General features: G+C 45.7%; 1 protein-coding gene across 1 annotated transcript in view; it reads right to left on the bottom strand.

Annotated features, from left to right (window-relative positions):
- The window catches only part of LOC134908907 (cytochrome P450 2K6-like), a 134,689-nt gene that overhangs the window by 85,223 nt on the left and 24,488 nt on the right, over window positions 1-24,978 (bottom strand). The gene's annotated exons all lie outside the window — the stretch shown is intronic.

Genomic DNA, 24,978 nt, shown 5'->3' with positions numbered 1-24,978 from the left:
AACTTACTGAACTGATCGCAGGTGCAGAGTAAGTCTCGAGCTACTCGGAAACTGCAAAGAAATTTCTGATCGCTATTCTATTCGCAATTCTTCGAATCTTTCGTTCGCTATTCTGCAAAGCTAAGATTCACTCCCAGTAGGCGGCGGCTTAGCGTGTGCAATGCTGCTAAAAGCAGCTAGCGAGCGAACAACTCGGAATGAGGGCCCATGTGCACTGCAGGGGGGGCAGATGTAACATGTGCAGAGAGAGTTAGATTTGGGTGGGTTATTTTGTTTCTGTGCAGGGTAAATACTGGCTGCTTTATTTATACACTGCAATTTAGATTCCAGTTTGAACACACCCCACCCAAATCTAACTCTCTCTGCACATGTTATATCTGCCCCCCCCCCCTGCAGTGCACATGGGGGGTCATTCCGAGTTGATAGCTCGCTAGCTATTTTTTGCAGCCCTGCGATCAGATAGTCGTCGCCTATAGAGAAGTGTATTTTCGCCTTGCAAGTGTGCGATCGCATGTGCAGCCGAGTGGTACAAAAAAGTTTTGTGCAGTTTCTCAGTAGCTCTGACCTTACTCAGCCGCTGCGATCACTTCAGCCTGTCTGGTCCTGGAATTGGCGTCAGACACCCACCCTGCAAACGCTTGGACATGCCTGCGTTTTTCCAAACACTCCTAGAAAACGGTCAGTTGACACCCACAAACGCCTTCTTCCTGTCAATCTCCTTGCGATCACCCGTGCGAATGGATTCTTTGTTAAATCCATTGCTCCAATCCATTGATCCGCTTTGTACCCGTACGACGCACCTGTACATTGCAGTGTATACGCATGCACAGTTCTGACCTGATCGCACTGCAGCGAAAAATCCTAGCGTGCGTTCAGGTCTGAATGACGCCCATGGTTTTGCCCAACTGCTAACAAATTTGCTGCTACGATCAGGTCTGAATTACCCCTTGTATCTCTTCCTAGTCAGTAACACCGCCTTCCAGCTACCCTCACTATTACAGAGCTTTGATTAACAGTTTAACATACTTGTATTCCTTGTGGCTACAGGTCATTACACCACCTGGGTTATGTCCTATTGCCTGACATTGACTATAGGCCTTATTCAGACCTGATCGCAAAATCAAAATCTTTCTCTAATGGGCAAAACCATGGGGGGTCATTCCGAGTTGTTCGCTATTTTTTTCGTTCGCACAAGGTATGTGCAAAATTGCCAAATTCCGCCCCCAACGTATTTTTGCTAATTCGTACGCAGTATTACACAAAGTGGGCGTACGCCAAATGACATCGCAGCAATGCGAAACCATCGCAGCAATGCGAAACTATCGCATTAACACATACTTCATCGTAAAAATACTAAGTTTTAGTAGATTTACACATCCATCTTAAAAACGCACACTTTTGCGGACAAACGCACCACAATGGGGTTTTTTTCCTATTCAGTGGAGGAACACCTTTCTGTTAAAAGTCCACAAGCCCTCCTCAATTACGAAACCAATTAGTGTAATTTATGACAATGGTCCTGACCAATTAAGTCTCCAAAGAATACCAGAAGAACACTTTGTAGCCATAATTGGCCATAAACATTGATGTGGAAAATTTACTAATATAGATATGGTAAAATTTCCTGGTTTAATGCAAATGTTTGAAGTATTGTGTATATGTGTAGTGTGTGAATAAATGTGTTTTCATGTATTTATAATCCATAACCTCCTAACGGGTTTTTAAAAAAATATATTTGGTGATGTATTCTTAAGAATTTAATCTTAAGTAAAGGTGCATACACACGGAAGGTGCATACACACGGAGAGATTTTGGCTATGAGAGATTTTGACTAACTTTTCCCTTGAACTGGCAGTAGGAGATTTTGACTAACTTTACCAGAGATTTTGTCTAACTATGCAAGAGATTTTGGCTATGGGAGATTTTGGCTATGGGAGATTTTGACTATCTCATTTAAATAGGGGGATGAGTGTCATATATAGGACGATTTTACAGGGTGGCTGGTATTTAAATAGCTAAAAGTAAAAAAAAAAAAATTTGCGTGGGGTCCCCCCTCCTATGTAAAACCAGCCTCGGGCTCTTTGAGCCAGTCCTGGTTGTTAAAATACAGAGGAAAAAATGAGTAGGGTTCCCCCATATTTAGACAACCAGCACCGGGCTCTGCGTCCGGTCCTGGTTTAAAAAATACGGGGGACAAAAGACATAGGGGTCCCCCGTATTTTCCAAACCAGCACCGGGCTCCACTAGCCAGGGAGATAATGCCACAGCCGGGGGACACTTTTATATTGGTCCCTGCGGCCGTGCCATTACCCCCCCAACTAGTCACCCCTGGCCGGGGTACACTGGAGGAGTGAGGACCCCTTAAATCAAGGAGTCCCCCCCTCCAGCCACCCAAGGGCCAGGGGTGAAGCCCGAGGCTGTCCCCCCCATCCGTGGCCCGGTGGATGGGAGGCTGATAGCCTTTCAATAGTAATATTGTTCTTTACAGGAGGCCTACAGGTCCCAGCAAGCCTGCCCCAGCATGTTGGCACTTGGAGAACCACAAGTGCCAGCATGCCCGGACATAAAGGGCCCGCTGGCACCTGTAGTCCACCTGTAAAGAAAATATAAAAAAAAAAACACAACACATTCTTTTAAAAATCCTTTATTAAACTGGGTCTTCACCTGGGGGCGGCGGCCTTTAAGCTCTTTTGCATGGCCGCCGCCTTCCCAGGACTTCCAGCATCTTCACCTGGTGGGCGGCGGCTGCTAAGCTCTTTTGCATAGCCGCCGCCCATCCAGGACTTCCACGGCGTCTTCAGGAGCTCTTCTCCGCTCCTCCTCCGCCGTCGGACTGACAGCCGCTGCCTCGCGCTGACTTATATAAGTCAGCGGGAGGGGGCGGGGCGATGACGCGGCGAGCCGTGATTGGCTCGCGGCGGCCATCTTGAATTTCAAAAATGACGCTGAGGCGCCATTTTTGAAACTGGTACCGCTCCGCTGCCAAACTCTGCAATAGAAAGGTAAATTTCCCCCGCCCGCACCGCTGCCGCAACCCGCCGCCGCCCGCACCGCCGCCGCCCACACCGCCACCGCAACCCACCGCCGCCCACACCGCCGCCGCAACCCGCCGTCACAACCCGACGCCGCCCGCACCACCGCCGCCTGCACATCGCTATCGCTGGGAAAAATCGCTGGCCTCTTAAAGTGTTAGCGATTTTGACTAACTTTTGCAGCGACATAGCCAAAATTGACTTGCCTGCACTGACTATTTTTCCCAGCGATAGCGACCTAGCGGGGACGCGCATCGCTATCGCTGGCTGTGTACACACGGAGCGATCTGCACTAACTTTCTGAGCGATTTTGACTATATAGTCAAAATCGCTCAGTTATATCGCTCCGTGTGTATGCACCTGGAGAGATTTTGACTATGAGAGATTTTGACTAACTTTTCCCTTGAACTGGCAGTAGGAGATTTTGACTAACTTTACCAGAGATTTTGTCTAACTATGCAAGAGATTTTGGCTATGGGAGATTTTGACTATCTCATTTAAATAAGGGGATGAGTGTCATATATAGGATGATTTTACAGGGTGGCTGGTATTTAAATAGCTAAAAGTAAAAAAAAAAAATTTTGCGTGGGGTCCCCCCTCCTATGTAAAACCAGCCTCGGGCTCTTTGAGCCAGTCCTGGTTGTTAAAATACAGAGGAAAAAATGAGTAGGGTTCCCCTATATTTAGACAACCAGCACCGGGCTCTGCGTCCGGTCCTGGTTTAAAAAATACGGGGGACAAAAGACATAGGGGTCCCCCGTATTTTTCAAACCAGCACCGGGCTCCACTAGCCAGGGAGATAATGCCACAGCCGGGGGACACTTTTATATTGGTCCCTGCGGCCGTGCCATTACCCCCCCAACTAGTCACCCCTGGCCGGGGTACACTGGAGGAGTGAGGACCCCTTAAATCAAGGGGTCCCCCCCTCCAGCCACCCAAGGGCCAGGGGTGAAGCCCGAGGCTGTCCCCCCCATCCGTGGGCGGTGGATGGGAGGCTGATAGCCTTTCAATAGTAATATTGTTCTTTACAGGTGGCCTACAGGTCCCAGCAAGCCTGCCCCAGCATGCTGGCACTTGGAGAACCACAAGTGCCAGCATGCCCGGACATAAAGGGCCCGCTGGCACCTGTAGTCCACCTGTAAAGAAAATATTGAAAAAAAAACACCGACACATTCTTTAAAAAATCCTTTATTAAACTGGGTCTTCACCTGGGGGCGGCGGCCTTTAAGCTCTTTTGCATGGCCGCCGCCTTCCCAGGGCTTCCGGCATCTTCACCTGGGGGGGCGCCACCTCCCCAGGGCTTATGGGGTCTTGCTCCGGCGTCTTCACCTGGTGGGCGGTGGCTGCTAAGCTCTTTTGCATAGCCGCCGCCCATCCAGGACTTCCACGGCGTCTTCAGTCTTCAGGTGCTCTTCTTCGCTCCTCCTCCGCCGTCGGACTGAAAGCCGCTGCCTCGCGCTGACTTATATAAGTCAGCGGGAGGGGGCGGGGCGATGACGCAGCGAGCCGTGATTGGCTCGCGGCGGCCATCTTGAATTTCAAAAATGACGCTGAGGCGCCATTTTTGAAACTGGTACCGCTCCGCTGCCAAACTCTGCAAGATAAAGGTAAATTTCCGCCGCCCGCACCGCCGCCGCCCGCACCACCGCCTCAACCCGCCGCCGCCCACACCGCCACCGCAACCCGCTGCCGCCCACACCGTCGCCACAACCCGCCGCCGCCCACACCGCAACCCGCCGCCGCCCGCACCACCGCCGCCGGCAACATCGCTATCGCTGGGAAAAATCGCTGGCCTCTAGCGATTTTAACTAACTTTCCCAGCGACATAGCCAAAGTTGACTTGCCTGCACTGACTATTTTTCCCAGCGATAGCGACCTGGCGGGGACGCGCATCGCTATCGCTGCCTGTGTACACACGGAGCGATCTGCACTAACTTTCTGAGCGATTTTGACTATATAGTCAAAATCGCTCAGTTATATCGCTCCGTGTGTATGCACCTTAAGATGTGTGAACTGTTTAAGGTCACCAATTTCTGCACGCCAATGTGCTGTTCCTTTATAGCATAAATAAACACAACACCCACTTAACTTCAACAATTGTTATTGTTATAAAAAATGTTTTTAAAGAAATTAAAATGATAATAAAATGAAAATTAGAAAATTAGAAAAAAATTTCGATTGCCTCGATGTCGGCAATTACAGCCCTTAAATTGGCTTTTAAGCGTACTAAAAGTGCAGGCAAACTGGTGGGATCTCCAACTGCAGCATCTGAAAAGAAGAGTCAAAGAAAACATTACTAACTTACTCACATTACCTATTATACAAGCAGGGCACAAAGCACACTTTAATGCAGGCATGTCCAAACTGAGGCCCTCCAGCTGTTGTGAAACTACATATACCAGCATGCCTTGACACAGTTTTGGGGTCAGAGAATGCAAAACTGTGTCAGGACATGCTGGGATGTGTAGTTTCTCTGCAGCTGGAGGGCCGCAGTTTGGACAGGCCTGCTTTAATGCCTAAGTGACTACATCATGGCTGTTTTAATGATAAATCAGTAGCAGAAAAACACACAAGCCTACTCAGCAATGTTTTTTTGTTTTTTTAAAGAAAGTGTACCACACCATGGGGTACATTTACTACTACGGGAGTTCTATTTAAGATGGGACGTTGACCATAGCAACCAATCAAATTAAACATATTATCTTGTAGAAGTGGTCAAAAAACTTACAAGTATAATCTTATTGGTTGCTATGGGCAACATCCCATGTTAAAGAGAACTACCATCTTAGTAAATGTTACACCATGTTGGCCTTCATTCACATCTGGAGTGAAAAGAATTACAATTTGGGGGCTTTGGCCCTGCATCATCACACTGCATATCAACATCTTCAGAAGGACAACATATCCTAGCATGCCCACACTCCCTGAAAGCCGACCTTATTAAATAAGGTCAAACAGGTTTGGATAAATACAATAATCATTTTGTGAGTGTAACTTTCACACCACAAATCATTGTGTTGTTAGGCTGGCTAACAAAGTGAAGCATGTGATTTGAAAGTGAAAACATTATGAATACACAGGCACAAGTGTAAAAGACCAACAACATACTAAACTCCACTCAGGTATAAATGTTAGCCTGAAAACCGAGCACATATAAACCATGTTGTCCTGGCAACCCTGTCGAACTAATGAGTGTCGACCTAGAGTGGACACACAAAACTTTGCACACATAAACACTGTACATATAATGACACTCACAAAAATTTCAATGCAACATGTAGACCATGAATAATAACACAAATATTTTTCCTTGGCACAAGATTTCCAACAGTACAACAGTGCATTTTTTGACATTGCAAGTGTAAGTAGGTAATCATTATTTTTAAAATGTTAAAACACTTACTTTCCTCTGCAACATGATGAACCCCACTAATTTCTTCAGGGGCTTCTTCTGCCCATTCACTGGGTGGGGAAGGCGGCTGGATGGGGGAAGGAGGCTGGATGGGGGAAGGAGGAGGGATTGGGGAAGGAGGAGGGATGGGGGAAGGAGGCTGGATGGGGGAAGGAGGAGGGATTGGGGATGTTATTTCAGAGGGTGGGTCTGATTGAGAGGGCGAGGGGGCGGAGAGAGTGTTTGGCCAATAGAGGGTGAGGGGGGCTGAGAAGGGGAGTTGGAAGGAGAAGGGGACTGGGAAGGAGGAGAAGGGGGCACAGAAGGAGAAGGAGAAGGGGACTGGGAAGGAGGAGAAGGGGGCACAGAAGGAGAAGGGGACTGGAAAGGAGGAGAAGGGGGCACAGAAGGAGAAGGAGAGGTGGGCTGAGAAGGGGACTGGGAAGGGGAGGGGGACTGGGAAGCTGAGGGGGACTGGGAAGCTGAGGGGGACTGGGAAGGGGAGGGGGACTGAGAAGGGGAGGGGGGCTGAGAAGGGGCCTGATCTTGCCTCCCTGCAGCAGCTTGCCGTTGTGGTGGTCCTAGAATGATATATGTATTATATTTTGTGTTGCATGTCAAATTTAATAAACACCATTTGACAATTACACTGTTCTGTCCCATGTAAAAGACACAGGGCTAACATTTTTTATTTTTGTAAAAAATAAAATCTGTTGATGTTGTCCATAGCAACCAATCTGATTATCCATAACATTTTTGTTGCTCATTACTGAATCTATTCCATTGAGTCATATTGATTGGTATAGGCAACATCACCAGAACTCTATTCAACCCACCTTATTATATTGACACCACTGATCAAGTTATTTGGTACAGTTTCCAGCCTGTGTAGCAATTCTGTACAACATGCACTTGTTTAGAATCCCTTTGCTACAGTCAGTACTGCTTGCCCTAACCACACACACTGTCATATTTATTAAACTAGTTCAGTCAGTGTGGCAATTTACATACTATCACTCAGTGTAAATTTGCACAGTGTATGCTAATAATCTCTGTTATGTAATGTAACTTACTGCGTGCACGTAGTTGGCGTATTTGCTGGCGGAGCTCCGCCAACAGTTCAGGAGTCTTCCTGCGGAGATCACTCCATCTCCTCTCGAGTTGGATGATGGTCCGCCTGCTGCGGACGCGAGTCCTCAGTAGGTGGCGGACCTCCGCGTAGGCCTCGCGCTTAACCCGATTTGGGATAAAGCGCCCTACGCGGCGGTCCATCACCGCTACCAGTACGCGGTAAAAGGTGCTGCACGCATCATGGCAATGGCGTCTTCCTTATTTGGGCATATATTTATAGTGTGTGTTGGCATGTGATTGGTGTAAAATATATGCTGTCATTTAAATAAACTTTATTGATGTGTGCATTGACAAAACTTTATTGCTGGCTGCAGTGCTGTGAAGAGTAGAGTGGTGTTCGCTAGAGCGGTAATACGCAGTCACGGAAGTGTATGACAATAAACGCACCTATTTGCACAATTACACACACACACATACACACACACACTTTAATGATTAAAATTTAAAAACCAGTGTACTCACCACTTCTTGTATGAGCAATCAGCTGCACAGTCACAAAGTGTTCAACATTTAGTATCATATGTTGTTTGATAATTTCCAGAAAACAAAAATGGAAATAAAATAAAATTGAATAACATTTTGTACCAACTTCAAAAAAATAAAAGCAAAAACACACATTGTAAGGTTAACATGTTTGAATATTTACATAAACAAATAAGAATATATTCACACACCCCAAAACAATTACACAATGAGCTTTCAATAGCTACCTTAATGACTTCATAGCAAAATTAACACAAACAGACAGTGTTTTTTTATCTTAAAAATGTATAAAATAATATAAACTATACCTGAAATATTCTTGCACAATGCGTGCCCTTACTTCACTGCCCCTCCGGGAAACACTCCCCCCACCGTATCTCCGCCCAACCCCTGGCTCCTCATCAGGCAATTCCTCTGTTTGAGGAAGCTCCACGCGACTCCTTACAGCGATGTTATGGAGGATAGCGCACAGGACCACTATTTTACTTGCCATCTCCGGCGAATACATGATGTCGCCACCAGTGCGGTGGAGCACACGAAAGCGTCCTTTAAGGACACCAATTGTGCGCTCCACCAGCTGTCTAGTGGCAGTAAGCGCGGAGTTAAATGCCGTCTGTGGTCCTGGCCTGGGCTTACGGTAAGGAGTCATGAGCCAGGGGGTGCAAGGATATCCACGGTCTCCTGTTTGATGAGAAGAAAATATTTTAATTATAATATTTTATTTTCAAAATATTAGTGTTATAAAATTTAAAAAAAAACTCACCCAATAACCACATGTCTTGTCCTTGCCTCGATCGTAATCTCTGCGATATCCCTGATTGTCTAATTACATAGGCATCATGGGAGTTCCCCGGGAACTTCGCATACAGGGACAGGATCTGGAGGGATGGCCCACAAACAACCATTACATTCAGAGAATGAAACAGTTTCCTGTTTCTATAAATTTCTTCATTATGTCTTGGTGGCACAATAGCTACATGTGTGCCATCCACAACCCCAATAACATGTGGGAAGCGACTACCACCTTCCTCAAATTGCCGCTTCACCACATCTAGGGCCCCAACATCCAAAGGCATAACAATAAATTGCTTAACACGCTTGATGAAAGCCTGGCTGACACGCCGCAGGACCTTACTGAACTGGCCCTGCGACATGCCAACCAGATCTCCCACCACATGCTGGTATGAACCAGTGGCAACAAAATGTAACACAGCAAGGAATTGTGTCAATGGTGTTATTGCTGTAGGATACTGAATTGAAGGTTCCAGATCACTCTCTATTATGGAGAGAGTGTCTAGGATTAGATGAGGTGGCAGCCTGTATCTTCGCAAAACCACATCATCAGGCATCCCAAAAAGGAGGACACGGGTACGGAAAATTGGTGGCCTAGCACGCCTCCGTTGCCTTGGTTGATGAGGAGCCGGCTGCGGTTGGAGGGCTGGCAGCGGTTGGGGTGGGGAGTGGTTCCGTGGGTTGGGGTGGGAGGGCTTCAGCAGCCACAAAAATCGACATCACCAACTTAAAATGAAGGTAAGAATATTTAAAAAAAAACAGAAATTCAAAACACACATTGTCATCCATAATCAAAGTCAAAGTGTATGGGTGTTAACTTACTGCAGGAGCATACGACATTTCTTCAGGAATAAATGACGGCCCAAAATTACAAAATAGGAAACAAAAGTGAAAAATAAAATGAGCTAAGTATTTCAAACATAGGTTAACATCACAATTCCAAAAGTTTGAAAGATTACAAACATACCCATATAATAACAGCAACAATATACATTCTAACAACTAAGTATGAATAATGTAACTGAGTTTTATAATTCGATCCTAAATATTAAAAAAAAGGTGTCCCTTCAGTAGCTATTACAGCCAAGAACAGCCCTACTTTGAGCATAAAAAAAACTTGGAAACAACAAAAATCAAAATTTGTAAAAAACATTAATGTGCCAAAAAACATAAGATACACACTTTTTACACACACATACTCCAGGACACACAGGGATAGGGTACTTACCTGCTCAATAAATAGCAAGTCACTTGCTGCAGATATTTCCAAATGAAAAATTGGCTAATTGCCCACAAACAAAATATGGATAATTTCACCTAATAACTGTCACCTACAAGAGACACACAAGGAGGCTAAGAGATCATATAGACAATTACCAAAAAGAATAAAAAACACAGGGATAGGGTACTTACCTGCTCAATAAATGGCAAGTCACTTGCTGCAGATATTTCCAAATGGAAAAATGGCTAATTGCCCACAAACAAAATATGGATAATTTCTCCTAATAACTGTCACCTACAAGAAACACACAAGGAGGCGAAGAGCACAAAAAAACTGGCTAACAAATATGACATACACACTGTAAAGTACAGGTTTAAAAAAAAAACATATGGCATACTAATCCATTTAAATAACAAACAGATATCCTCCCAAATACAGAAACCTACCTCCATTGCACCACCAAACATACTTGCCTTTAAAAATGACTAATGTAGGAATACTCACAAACGAAACTTCGCAAAAAAAGCGCACTACGCTCTACATGCTATAAGCTAATAAACGGACATCTGTATGCTTGACAATGCAAAAAATACTCACTCTGCAAAGCACAAAAGACGACCACCTTCTCTAACAAAACACACCAGCTACTTTCATCATACACCCACTCACAGCCTGCAAACCAGGCCCTTAAATAAGCAGTACAATCAGTCACACTATTAGCATAATTTACACCTGTGTGAATTAACGCTGCGCACGTAGCTATAAATACCTACACACCTGTGCGTACAGACATGTCATTACCAACATGGCTACTCGTGAGGATTTTGCAGGCGAGATGGACCGCTTGCAGCGGCAGCAGGTAGAATTGGCAAAAAGACGCATCGTTTTGCAGCGGCGAATGCTGGAATCCACCTCTGCGGATTCTGAAGAGGCAGGACCCAGTACTAGAGACATTCCAGCTTCTGATACCCAACAGTTAAGTGGGGTTACCCTGCCAGACACACATACTGGGCAAACTGAGGGAGATTCATCATTAGCCACACAACCACAACATACAGAAGCTGCTAGTGACGAGGAAGATGGTGAGGAGCAACAGGACCAATGCTCACAGGCTACTTCAAGACGAAAAAAAAGACAGCCAGCATTCACTAAGAGGGAGTTGCGTGTTTTGGTCACGCAGGCCATGTCCAAAATACATAGAGGACCGAAAAACATGGGTGCTGCTACGAAAGATCGCATCTGGAGGGACATCACACATTCTGTGAATGAAGTCGGCTCTATCGTCAGAACATCACAGGAAGTTAGACGACGGTAAGTGCATCTTGGCAGTCCATTATCTGTGCTAAGTAGTCTTCAAAAGGTAGTTACATGTGATGTTGTGTATAGCAAACAAAAGCAGAACATGTGTCCTATATATTATTACCTAAATTAATAATACTCTACCTTGCCCCTATTTTTCCAAACATATGTAGTTGGGCCGACTTCAAATCCCGCCTGAAGGGCAAGAGGTCTGCAGAGTGGAATGCCTCAAGGGCTACAGGTGGAGGACCAGCTGTCGCTGTGGAATATACAGAGTTGGAGGAGATGGCGATGGACTGTGTGAGTTATGAGGAGGGGACAGGAGTGTCTCATGTGGACAACAGTAATAAAAAAAAATTAATTCAAAAATTGTGTACTTTATTCAAGTTAATGCATTATGTTAATCTTAGTTCCAGAAAGTTTAGCAAAGCATATAGACACTTGGGGAACAAGGGAACAATCAGAAAAAAATAAAAAGCATTGCATCTTTAAAAATGCAACAGGTATGCCTTGCACCACACTTTAATGTCCATATTATAAAAAAAAAATCGGGATTTGTTTTACTATGGCCAACATTTTAAACATTGACAGATATTATAAACAAAGATTGATTCATTTATGCACAAAATTAAGGGTATGCTGCATTATGTTGGTCTTGATATTTAGAATATACAAACGTTACATTTTATTTAGTTTAGATGTTGATGAATTTGTTTTTAAGTTTGGTTAATTTCACTTGTTTGCATTTGGTAGTATTACACACATTTAAATATGCAGTTAACATCAATGTTTATGCACAAACTTGGCCACAAATAAAAACCTTATTTGGCAGTGTGACAGATTTATATGTGATTAGAATAAACATGTAATGTGTCCACACAATTGCTGTTTGCAGTACTTCAGCAGAGCAGTGTTTAGCAAGTAATTGGCCAACAGATGAATGGGCTCTCCAATTAATTGCTAATTAGTGCATACACACTTGTAACACTACTTCGCAAATGCAGAGTAACTGCAGACCTACTCGGCTGCTGCGTGAAGATTGCAAGGAATTGCTATGTTAGTTTTAACAGCGACAATGCATTTATGCGAAAAACACGCCTACTGCTAGTTGCATACTCCCACACTATATGCCCACTTTCACGCCCATGTCGGACCATTGCGAAGTCTCGCCTCTGTCACGCCTTCGCCACTCCCCATTTTCGTTTCTGAGTAACGAGCAATTTTCTTTGTAGTATTTCTGCACAAGTGTCGTATCGTTATGCTCGCGCATGCGTATTTACGCTTTTGCGCATGCGCAGGTAGTTAGTTTCAGGCCATTTGCGATGCAATGATTCCCTGCGATCAACTCGGAATGAGGGTCCATGTGCACTGCAGGGGGGACGGATATAACATATGCAGAAGGAGTTAGATTTGGGTAGGTTATTTTGTTTCTGTGCAGGATAAATACTGGCTGCTTTATTTTTACACTGCAATTTAGATTGCAGATTGAACATACCACACCCAAATCTAACTCTCTCTGCACATGTTACATCTGCCCCCCCTGCAGTGCACATGGTTTTGCCCATTAGAGAAAAAAATTGCTGTTATGATCTGGTCTGAATTACGCCTAATATTTCTTAGGTGCCACCAAATAAAAGGTTACATTAAAACCACTCTAAACTCTTCCCTCCATCCCCACCCCCTTCATTTCCTATGTACAGGGACGGCTCCAGGCACGTTCAACTGGAGCAGCCGCGCAGGGTGCTGGCTATTTAAGGGCGGCCGGCAGCCAATCAGAGCTCATGGACCGGAAGCTGCAGCTCCTGATTGGCTGCTGGGCCACAAGCTCTGATTGGCTCAAGGACCGGCACCGTATTTGAGATGACCGGCGCCGGAGAGAGAGCAGTGCCGCAGACATCGCGGTGGGTGAGTCCGATCCAGGGTTGACGACGGGATGGATGTAATACAGCAGCTCGGGATGCTTGTCCCTGCTGCCTGCATGTAGCTGAGGTGCCGGGAGTGAAGCTCCCAGACCTCAGCATTCAGCACACTGCGCACCACCCATCCCTGCCACACTGGGATCCAGTTATCTGGCACTGGGACATTTTTGTATCTGGCAGCACTGTGGGGCATATAATACAGTATGTATCTGGCAGCACTGCCGGGGGCATATAATGTGTATCTGGCAGCACTGGGGGCATTTGTGTTTATGGCAGCACTGGGGGCATTTGTGTATCTGGCATCCACTGTGGGGGGCATGTAATGTGTATCTCGCAGCACTGTGGGGGCATTTGTGTATCTGGTAGCACTGTAGGGGCATTTATGTATCTGGCAGCACTGTGGGGCATTTATGTATCTGGCAGCACTGTGGGGGCATTTATGTATCTGGCAGCACTGTGGGGGCATATAATGTGTATCTGGCAGCACTGTGGGGGCATTTATGTATCTGGCAGCACTGTGGGGGCATTTGTGTATCTTGCAGCACTGGGGACATTTGCGTATCTGGCAGCACTGTTGGGGGCATATAATGTGTATCTGGCACTGGGGCATTTGTGTATCTGGCAGCGCTGTGGGGGAATTTATGTATCTGGCTCCACTAGGGGCATTTGTTTATATGGCAGCACTACTGGGGGCATATAATGTGTATCTGGCAGCACTGTGGGGCATTTGTGTATCTGGCAGCACTGCTAGGGGCATACAATGTGTATCTCTCATGGCACCCCTGGGGGCATATAATGTGTATCTGGCATGGCACTGCTGGGGGCATACAGTGTGTATCTATCATGGCGCTGCTGGGGGCATATAATGTGTATCTGGCATGGCACTGCTGGGGGCATATAATGTGTATCTGGCATGGCACTGCTGGGGGCATATAATGTGTATCTGGCACTGCACCATTGGGGGCATATGTATATCTGGAACGTTTTGTGTATCTGACACTATACTGGGGACATTATCTATAAGGAACACTATTGTGGGCGTTCTGGGTAAGGCTACTAATTGTGTCTGTGTGTAGAGGAGGTGTGAAAATAAATATATATTTAGAGTTTGAAAATATAAAGTCCACGCCCACTTTCTCAGGAGCGGTAGGGGGCACTTCAAAATTTCTCGCTCAGGATGCTAGTAGGTCTGGAGCCGGCCCTGCCTATATACCCTTATTTACGTTTAGATGCGTATTCCATGCTGTTTACTAAGAATTATTCAATAGAATTGTATTGTGACGTACTGTAAAACCAGTTGGGTGAAAACATTTATAGACAAGAAAGTGCAACTGAAAAAAATGTAAAAAAATCAATGTGTGCGCTCTAATGTGCTGTCGTTATTTTGCTTTGTATTCTCTTTAAGAAAAAGTTTTCTTATTTCTGGGTTATTAATTATAAATTTAGGAATTCCTTTTAACAAGTCACTGATGTGTAAGTTTAGAACTTATGTGGTGGTAGGCTCTAGGGAAATTCAACTGTGATGTTCCTAATATTATCTTTGAAATATTACAGTACAATTACTTATCAAACTAGTAAACTACTCAGTATAATGAGCATCACAATTCTGCAAATCTGATATCCACATTGCAAATAGATGACACTTAATGAATAGATGACATATAAGTGTGAACTGCATGTAGCTGAGGTGCCATTCATGACTGCCATCAGAATTTGTGAGGCTTGAGACTGACAAAATAGGCAACCTCCATCCCCTGAATACAAAACAGACTATGGTGTTCCCCCATCCATCCTCCCCTGAATGCAAAATAGACTGTTTGTAAGCTTGCGAGCAGGGCCTTCCTACCTCTATGACTGTTTGTTATTACTAGTGATGTGCACCGGACATTTTTCTGGTTTTGTGTTTTGGTTTTGGATTCAGTTCCGCGGCCGTGTTTTGGATTCGGATGCGTTTTGGCAAAACCTCCCTGAAAATTTTTTGTCGGAATCGGGTGTGTTTTGGATTCGGGTGTTTTTTTTACAAAAAAAACTCAAAAAAAGCTTAAATCATAAAATTTGGGGGTCATTTTGATCCTATAGTATTATTAACCTCAATAACCATAATTTCCACTCATTTCCAGTCTATTCTGAACACCCCACACCTCACAATATTATTTTTAGACCTAAAATTTGCACCGAGGTCGCTGGATGACTAAGCTAAGCGACCCAAGTGGCCGACACAAACACCTGGCCCATCTAGGAGTGGCACTGCAGTGTCAGACAGGATGGCAGATTTAAAAAAATAGTCCCCAAACAGCACATGATGCAAAGAAAAAAAGAGGTGCAAAAAGGTCGCTGGATGGCTAAGCTAAGCGACCCAAGTGGCCGACACAAACAACTGGCCCATCTAGGAGTGGCACTGCAGTGTCAGACAGGATGGCACTTCAAAAAAATAGTCCCCAAACAGCACATGATGCAAAGAAAAAAAGAGGTGCAATGAGGTAGTTGTGTGACTAAGTTAAGCGACCCAAGTGGCCGACAAAAACACCTGGCCCATCTAGGAGTGGCACTACAGTGTCAGACAGGATGGCACTTCAAAAAATACTCCCCAAACAGCACATGATGCAAAGAAAAATGAAAGAAAAAAGAGGTGCAAGATGGAATTGTCCTTGGGCCCTCCCACCCACCCTTATGTTGTATAAACAGGACATGCACACTTTAACAAACCCATCATTTCAGCGACAGGGTCTGCCACACGACTGTGACTGAAATGACTGGTTGGTTTGGGCCCCCACCAAAAAAGAAGCAATCAATCTCTCCTTGCACAGACTGGCTCTACAGAGGCAAGATGTCCACCTCCTCCTCATCCTCCGATTCCTCACACCTTTCACTGTGTACATCCCCTTCCTCACAGGTTATTAATTCGTCCCCACTGGAATCCACAATCTCAGGTCCCTGTGTACTTTCTGGAGGTAGTGCTCTGATTTCAACAGATTGACCACCCGTGAATCCTGGTTAAGCGAATGAAGGGCTCCATCCACAAGTCCCACATGCCTAGCGGAATCGCTCTGTTTTAGCTCTTCCTTCAATCTCTCCAGCTTCTTCTGCAAAAGCCTGATGAGGGGAATGACCTGACTGACAGATGATGGCAGGGCAGGTTCAGGACTGTTTGCAGGTGCTCCAGTCTTCGGCACGCGGTGGCTAAATGCCGAAAGTGGCCCGCAATTCTTCGGGCCACCGACAGCATCTCTTGCACACCCCTGTCGTTTTTTAAAAACCACCACCAAATTCAATGTATGTGCAAAACATGGGATGTGCTGGAATTTGCCCACATGTAATGCACGCACAATATTGGTGGCATTGTCTGATGTCACAAATCCCCAGGAGAGTCCAATTGGGGTGAGCCATTCTGCGATGATGTTCCTCAGTTTCCGTAAGAGGTTGTCAGCTGTGTGCCTCTTCTGGAAAGCGGTGATACAAAGCGTAGCATGCCAAGTTGGCGTTTGCGATATGCTGCTACTGGTGCCGCTGCTGCTGTTCGTGCTGCGGGAGGCAATACATCTACCGAGTGGGATGTCACAGTCATATAGTCCTGAGTCTGCCCTGCTCCACTTGTCCACATGTCCGTGGTTAAGTGGACATTGGGTACAACTGCATTTTTTAGGACACTGGTGACTCTTTTTCTGAGGTCTGTGTACATTCTCAGTATCGCCTACCTAGAGAAATGGAACCTAGATGGCATTTGGTAGCGGGGACACAGTACCTCAAGCAATTCTCTAGTTTCCTGTGAATTAACGGTGGATACCGGAAACACGTTTAACACCACCCAGGCTGCCAAGGCCTGAGTAATCCGCTTTGCAGCAGGATGACTGCTGTGATATTTCACCTTCCTCGCAAAGGACTGTTGGACAGTCAATTGCTTACTGGAAGTAGTACAAGTGGTCTTCCGACTTCCCCTCTGGGATGACGATCGACTCCCAGCAGCAACAACAGCAGCGCCAGCAGCAGTAGGCATTACACTCAAGGATGCATCAGAGGAATCCCAGGCAGGAGAGGACTCGTCAGACTTGACAGTGACATGGCCTGCAGGACTATTGGCTTTCCTGTCTAAGGAGGAAATTGACACTGAGGGAGTTGGTGATGTGGTTTGCAGGAGCTTGTTTACAAGAGGAAGGGATTTAGTTGGCAGTGGACTGCTTTCGCTGTCACCCAAAGTTTTTGAACTTGTCAATGACTTCTGATGAATGCGCTCCAGGTGACGTATAAGGGAGGATGTTCCTAGGTGGTTAAAGTCCTTACCCCTGCTTATTACAGCTTGACAAAGGCAACACACGGCTTGACAAATGTTGTCCGCATTTCTGTTAAAATAATTCCACACAGACGATGTGATTTTTTTGTAATTTGACCAGGCATGTCAATGGCCATATTCGTCCCACTGACAACAGGTGTCTCCCCGGGTGACTGACTTAAACAAACAACCTCACCATCAGAATCCTCCTTGTCAATTTCCTCCTCAGCGCTAGCAACACCCATATCCTCATCCTGGTGTACTTCAACAGTGACATCTTCAATTTGACTATCAGGAACTGGACTGCGGGTGCTCCTTCCAGCACTTACAGGGGGCGTGCAAATGGTGGAAGGCGCCACCTCTTCCCATCCAGTGTTGGGAAGGTCAGGCATCACAACCGACACAATTGGACTCTCCTTGGGAATTTGTGATTTAGAAGAACGCACAGTTCTTTGCTGTGCTTTTGCCAGCTAAAGTCTTTTCATTTTTCTAGTGGGATGATGAGTGCTTCCATCCTCATGTGAAGCTGACCCACTAGTCATGAGGAACATAGGAGAGGGCCTCAGCCGTTCCTTGCCACTCCGTGTCGTAAATGGCATATTGGCAAGTTTACGCTTCTCCTCAGACACTTTTAATTTAGATTTTTGGGTCATTTTAATGAACTATTGTTTTTTGGATTTAACATGCCCTCTACTATGACATTGGGCATCGGCCTTGGCAGATGACATTGATGGCATTTCAGCACGAGGTGGAAGTGGATCTTCATCTTTCCCTATTTTACCCTCCACATTTTTGTTCTCCATTTTTTAATGTGTGGAATTATATGCCAGTAATATATAATAGCAATGGCCTACTGTACCATACTGCTATATATTATATACTGGTGGTCAGCAAAATTATGCACTGTCCTCCTACTATATATACTGCGCAAAACTTAAATGCACCACAGGTATGGATGGATACTAGTATACTTGACGACACAGAGGTAGGTAGAGCAGTGGACTACTGTACCGTACTGCTATATATTATATACTGGTGGTCAGCAAAATTCTGCACTGTCCTCTTACTATATATACTGCGCACAACTTAAATGCAACACAGGTATGGATGGATAGTATACTTGATGACACAGAGGTAGGTAGAGCAGTGGACTACTCTACTGTACTGCTATATATTATATACTGGTGGTCATCAAAATTATGCACTGTCCTCCTACTATATATACTGCGCACAACTTAAATGCAACACAGGTATGGATGGATAGTATACTTGACGACACAGAGGAATGTAGAGCAGTGGCCTACTGTACCGTACTGCTATATATTATATACTGGTGGTCAGCAAAATTATGCACTGACCTCCTACTATATATACTGAGCACAACTTAAATGCACCACAGGTATGGATGGATAGTATACTTGACGACACAGAGGTAGGTAGAGCAGTGGACTACTGTACCGTACTGCTATATATTATATACTGGTGGTCAGCAAAATGATGCCCTGTCCTCCTACTATATATACTGTGCACAACTTAAATGCACCACAGGTATGGATGGATAGTATACTTGACGACACAGAGGTAGGTAGAGCAGTGGCCTACTGTACCATATTGCTATATATTATATACTGGTGGTCAGCAAAATTATGCACTGTCCTCCTACTATATATACTGCGCACAACTTAAATGCACCACAGGTATGGATGGATAGTATACTTGACCACACAGAGGTAAGTAGAGCAGTGGACTACTGTACCGTACTGCTATATATTATATACTGGTGGTCAGCAAAATTATGCACTGTCCTCCTACTATATATACTGCGCAAAACTTAAATGCACCACAGGTATGGATGGATACTAGTATACTTGACGACACAGAGGTAGTTAGAGCAGTGGACTACTGTACCGTACTGCTATATATTATATACTGGTGGTCAGCAAAATTCTGCACTGTCCTCCTACTATATATACTGCGCACAACTTAAATGCACCACAGGTATGGATGGATAGTATACTTGATGACACAGAGGTAGGTAGAGCAGTGGCCTACTGTACCGTACTGCTATATATTATATACTGGTGGTCAGCAAAATGATGCACTGTCCTCCTACTATATATACTGTGCACCACTTAAATGCACCACAGGTATGGATGGATAGTATACTTGATGACACAGAGGTAGGTAGAGCAGTGGACTACTCTACTGTACTGCTATATATTATATACTGGTGGTCAGCAAAATTATGCACTGTCCTCCTGCTATATATACTGTGCACAATTTAAATGCACCACAGGTATGGATGGATAGTATACTTGACGACACAGAGGTAGGTAGAGCAGTGGACTACTGTACCGTACTGCTATATATTATATACTGGTGGTCAGCAAAATGATGCCCTGTCCTCCTACTATATATACTGTGCACAACTTAAATGCACCACAGGTATGGATGGATAGTATACTTGACGACACAGAGGTAGGTAGAGCAGTGGACTACTGTACCGTACTGCTATATATTATATACTGGTGGTCAGCAAAATTATGCTCTGTCCTCCTACTATATATACTGCGCACAACTTAAATGCACCACAGGTATGGATGGATAGTATACTTGACCACACAGAGGTAAGTAGAGCAGTGGACTACTGTACCGTACTGCTATATATTATATACTGGTGGTCACTGGTCAGCAAAATTCTGCACTGTCCTCCTACTATATACTACAATGCAGCACAGATATGTAGCGTTTTTCAGGCAGAGAACGTATAATACTGGTGGTCACTGGTAAGAAAAACTCTGCACTGTCCTCCTACTATATAATACTGCTGGTCCCCAGTCCCCACAATAAAGCACACTGAGCACAGATATTTGCAGCACACTGAGCACAGATATGGAGCATTTTTCAGGCAGAGAACAGAGATATTTGCAGCACACTGAGCAGATATTTGCAGCACACTGAGCACAGATATTTGCAGCACACTGTACAAAGAAAGAACTGAGAGGACGCAGACATGTCCTCTCGTTATCATCTCCAAAGCACGAGTGAAAATGGCGGCAACGCACGGCTCCTTATATAGAATACGAATCTCGCAAGAATCCGACAGCGGGATGATGACGTTCGGGCGCGCTCGGGTTAACCGAGCAAGGTGGAAGGATCCGAGTCTGCCTCGGACCCCTGTAAAATGGGTGAAGTTCGGGGGGGTTCGGATTTCGAGGAACCGAACCTGCTTATCACTAGTTATTACCCAGTTTTGTTATATCATTGTTATTTCCAATTGTAAAGCGTAACGGAATTTGCGGCGCTTTATAAGAAACTGTTAAAATTAACTGTGGTGCCCCCCCATTCCATCCCCCCTGAATGCAAAATAGACTGTAGTGCCCCCCATCCATACCCCTCTGAATGGACTGTGGTGACCCCCATCCATCCCCCCTGAATGCAAAATAGACTGTGGTGGTCCCCCGCCCCCTTCCTCCAGCAGTGCATGTGCAGTAGCACAGCGGGGTGGCAAAGGAGTTAGTAATGTGGCACTAACCCCACATTACTAACTCATTTGTCACTGTGCTGTGGTACTGCACATGCACTGCTTGAGAAAATTATCCTGCTACGTCCCCACAGTACTCTTAAATATCAACCCCCTCCCCCCCTTCTCCCCATTTTTCTGTAGCGCCTCGCAGTGTCTCTCTAGTTCCATCCAGCCACTTTCTGTCATCTTTAGCCTGTCCCCCTCGCTCTGTCTCTCCAGCCAAACCCCTTCAGTGTCTCCAGCAAGCTCCCCTACCACGTCTCCAGCCAGCCCCTCCTGCTGTGTCTCCAGCCAGCCCCCCCTTCTGTGTCTCCAGCCAGCCCCTACTTCTGTGTCTCCAGCCAGCCCCCCCTTCTGTGTCTCCAGCCCGCCCCCCCCTCTGTGTCTCCAGCCAGCCCCTACTTCTGTGTCTCCAGCCAGCCCCCCCTTCTGTGTCTCCAGCCAGCCCCCACTTCTGTGTCTCCAGCCAGCCTCCCCTTCTGTCTCTCCAACTAGCCCCCCCTTCTGTCTCTCCAACTAGCCCCCCCTACTGTCTCTACAACTAGCCCCCCCTACTGTCTCTACAACCAGCCCCATCTGTGTCTGCAGTTAGCTCTTCCATCTGTCTTTAACCAGCCCCCTTCTGTGCCTCCCGCCAGCTCCCCTTCTGTGTATCCAACTATCCTTTCCCCCCCATCCAGCTACCGCAGGTCAGAGATACCTAGGGGGGTGATTCAGAGCTGATCGTAGATGTGCTAAAATGAGCACATCTACAATCAGAATCTCTGACATGCGGGGGGACGCCCAGCACAGGGCTAGTCCATCCCACATGTCAGGCCCTACCCCGCCGCACAAGTGCTACCCGCCATGTTTAGGGTCGTATTGGCTGCGTGTGACATCACACAGCCACCACACAGCCACTGCAGCCCTTCCCAGCAATGGTCTACTCTGGACACACCTGCATTATCCGTACCACGCCCCCCTCCCCCCCAACGTCTTTCTAACACCGTTGGCATGTCCCCTCCCGCCCCAAAACCACCTCTGCCTGTCCATCAGGCAGAGGTGATCGCAGCAGTGAGATGCTTTTAGCTGCGCGTGCGCACTAAACAATGAGCTTCAGGGTGTGATCACCATTGCAGTGATCACCACTGAATTAGACCCCTACTTTTTTACTGTGTCTTCTGCCTGCTCCCCTTCTGTGTGTGTCCAACTTCCCCCCCGTCTCACCCGCATCCAGCTACCGCAGACCACAGATACTGACTACTTTCTGTGTCTTCTGCCTGCGGTTGTCCTTTTCGCACTGCAGCTGGCTCCTCTGTGTGATATTGGTGCTGTATGTGTTATGTTGTGACATCACGTGTACCCAGACCACACCACAGTAATAGAGTAATAGATGGATCCATCATGTCAGACATCCGCCCTGCAAACGCTTGGACACGCCTGCGTTTTTCCAACCACTCCCTGAAAAGGTCAGTTGCCACCCACAAACGCCCTCTTCCTGTCAATCTCCTTGCGATCGGCTGTGCGAATGGATTCTTCGTAAAAAAAAAACATCACACAGTAACGATCCGCTTTGTACCCGAGCGACGGTGCATATACATGCGCAGTTCTGACCTGATCGCAGTGCAGCGAAAAAAGAAAGCGTGAGATCAGATCTGAATTACCCCTTAAATCCAAGGCCTTCTCACTGCAGCGTAAATATGACTGAAGAAACATAGGGGGTGATTCAGACCTGATTGCTGCTGTGTGTGTTTTTGCATTTCAGGATCAACTGCGTATGCACCACAACGCACACATGCGTCAGCAAACAACAGGCATCGTCGGTCAGCGACAGGCTGGTGCGAAAATTCTAATCGCACAGCTATTCACATACTGATTGAAAGGAGGAGGCTGTTTGGGGGTGCTAACTGTCCGTTTTCTGGGAGTGTCAGGGAAAATGCAGGTGATCCCAAGCCTTCTCAGGGAGGGTGTCTGAAGTCAGCTCCTGCCCTGATGAGCCTGTTCTCATCACACAGGCGGAGAAAGTCCTGGGCTGCGCACACACTGCACACACAGGGCAAATCATTCAATGGTGAGTGAGGTGCCAACGGCTTTGCAGCTGCCCGCTGACTGAGGGATTTTAGCAGCTCGGCGTACAGGGTTGGACTGGCCCACAGGGGTACAGGGGAAACCACCGGCGGGCCCCACTGCCTGGGGGGCGCACCTCCTCCTCTGTGGATCAGGTCCCAACTGTGCACTTGAATTGTACATTATACATATTATCTACAGTGCATTGCAGTTATTAATCTGGTACATTATCATGCATACACTAGCAGTATTTATTTACTATATAATATATATTTATCATGGGGCCCATACCATGGTTAGCCAAGCCTCTGTGGCAGCTGGCCACACACCTAAGCATGGGCCTTTACCACTGCATTCCCCCGGTGGGCCCTCCATGCCCCAGTCAGCGTACACATTTCACTACTTAAATTCTATCCTGTAGGTTGTGCGTTTATTTTCTAAGTGTGATAAAAGTGACACATAGCAGCGTTCCATCAGCGTTCAATCGAAGTGAAACAGAAGGACGCCAATCTAACAAATCAAAGAAAACTGAAGAACTAATAACAATTGTGAGTCACTTCCTCTTCATATCATTCACCTACTGATTGTTGAATCTGATTAAATAGCACAGAACTACCTTACTTGGACATTTCAAAAACCATCCATTTTACCAACAAATTCTTTCATCTGTATATTTGTAATTTGTTTTTTTTTATGCACAGCTGCACCAATGCAGTTTTACCTACAAACACTTAAAAGTCATTTGCTTTTTAACCCTCACTCACAATACTCTAATTTCTTACAGTGCCTCTTTGCCACTCTCAACTCACTCCTCTGCCCACCTCCACCTCGTCTCCCTTCTGTGATGTTAGTGTATTAGAATGCTTAATATTTGTAGACACTCCCTTACTAATCTGTGTAAGCCTGAATCTTCAGTAATGGTCCCTGGGACCAGGGGGATGCTGGGAAGTGGGTGGTCCAGTGTGCAGTGTGCCTGGAGTTGGTGATGGAATAAACAGCACAGCAGTGAACTCACATGTCTCTGTGTCTTGATGACTGGATTTACAAACGTATGAACAAAACATGGTGTCAGAAGAAGTTTAACTTGGACTGCTTGTGCTCTCAGAGTGTGAAAGAATCTTGCAGAAGTCTGTGGCTGTGATATTCTGTGTCTGCAAAGCCTGCCGTGTGCTCCTATTTTCAAACAGTGAGTAACCATGGATAAACTAGCTCCTCCAACCGGCATGCTGATGTCTGGTAACTTGTCTGAAAACTGGAAAAGATTTAAGCAAAGGTTTAATATATATCTTGCTGCATGTGGAGCTGATTCAGAGACTGACAAAACGAAGGCATCCATTTTCCTCCATGTGATAGGAGAGGATGTGCTGGACATTTATAATAGTTTTCAGTTTGATGAGGGTCAGAATATCGTGCTATCTTCTATAACGCAAAAGTTTGAAGATTACTTTGTGCCAAGGAAAAATGTGACATATGAAAGATATAAGTTTTTCACATGTGATCAGAAGTCTGTAGATGGATTTGATCAGTATGTTACAGAGCTGCAATCACTCAGTAAAACCTGTGAGTTTGGTGATTTAAAGGATTCACTGATTAGAGATCGTATTGTCTGTGGAATACCTGATAATGGACTCAGAGAGAGATTGCTGAGAGAGCAAGACCTTATACTAGAAAAGGCAGTGACTATATGTAGATCTGCAGAAATAACTAGATTTCAAGCCAAAAAGTTACACAAGGACGCTGATGCTGCTGTCTATGTAGTGCAGAAAACAGAGCAAAGCAATCCTCCATTCTCAAGAATGAAGCAGTATAAGCCACAGTCTTATAAGGAAATGTGTAGTAGATATGGAAATGCTCACAATCCTAAAATGTG

This window comes from Pseudophryne corroboree, chromosome 4 (genome assembly GCF_028390025.1).
Source record: "Pseudophryne corroboree isolate aPseCor3 chromosome 4, aPseCor3.hap2, whole genome shotgun sequence".
NCBI classification, from domain to species: domain Eukaryota; kingdom Metazoa; phylum Chordata; class Amphibia; order Anura; family Myobatrachidae; genus Pseudophryne; species Pseudophryne corroboree.
The sequence above is the reverse complement of the archived record's forward strand: the minus strand, read 5'-3'. Positions and strand labels throughout refer to the sequence as shown.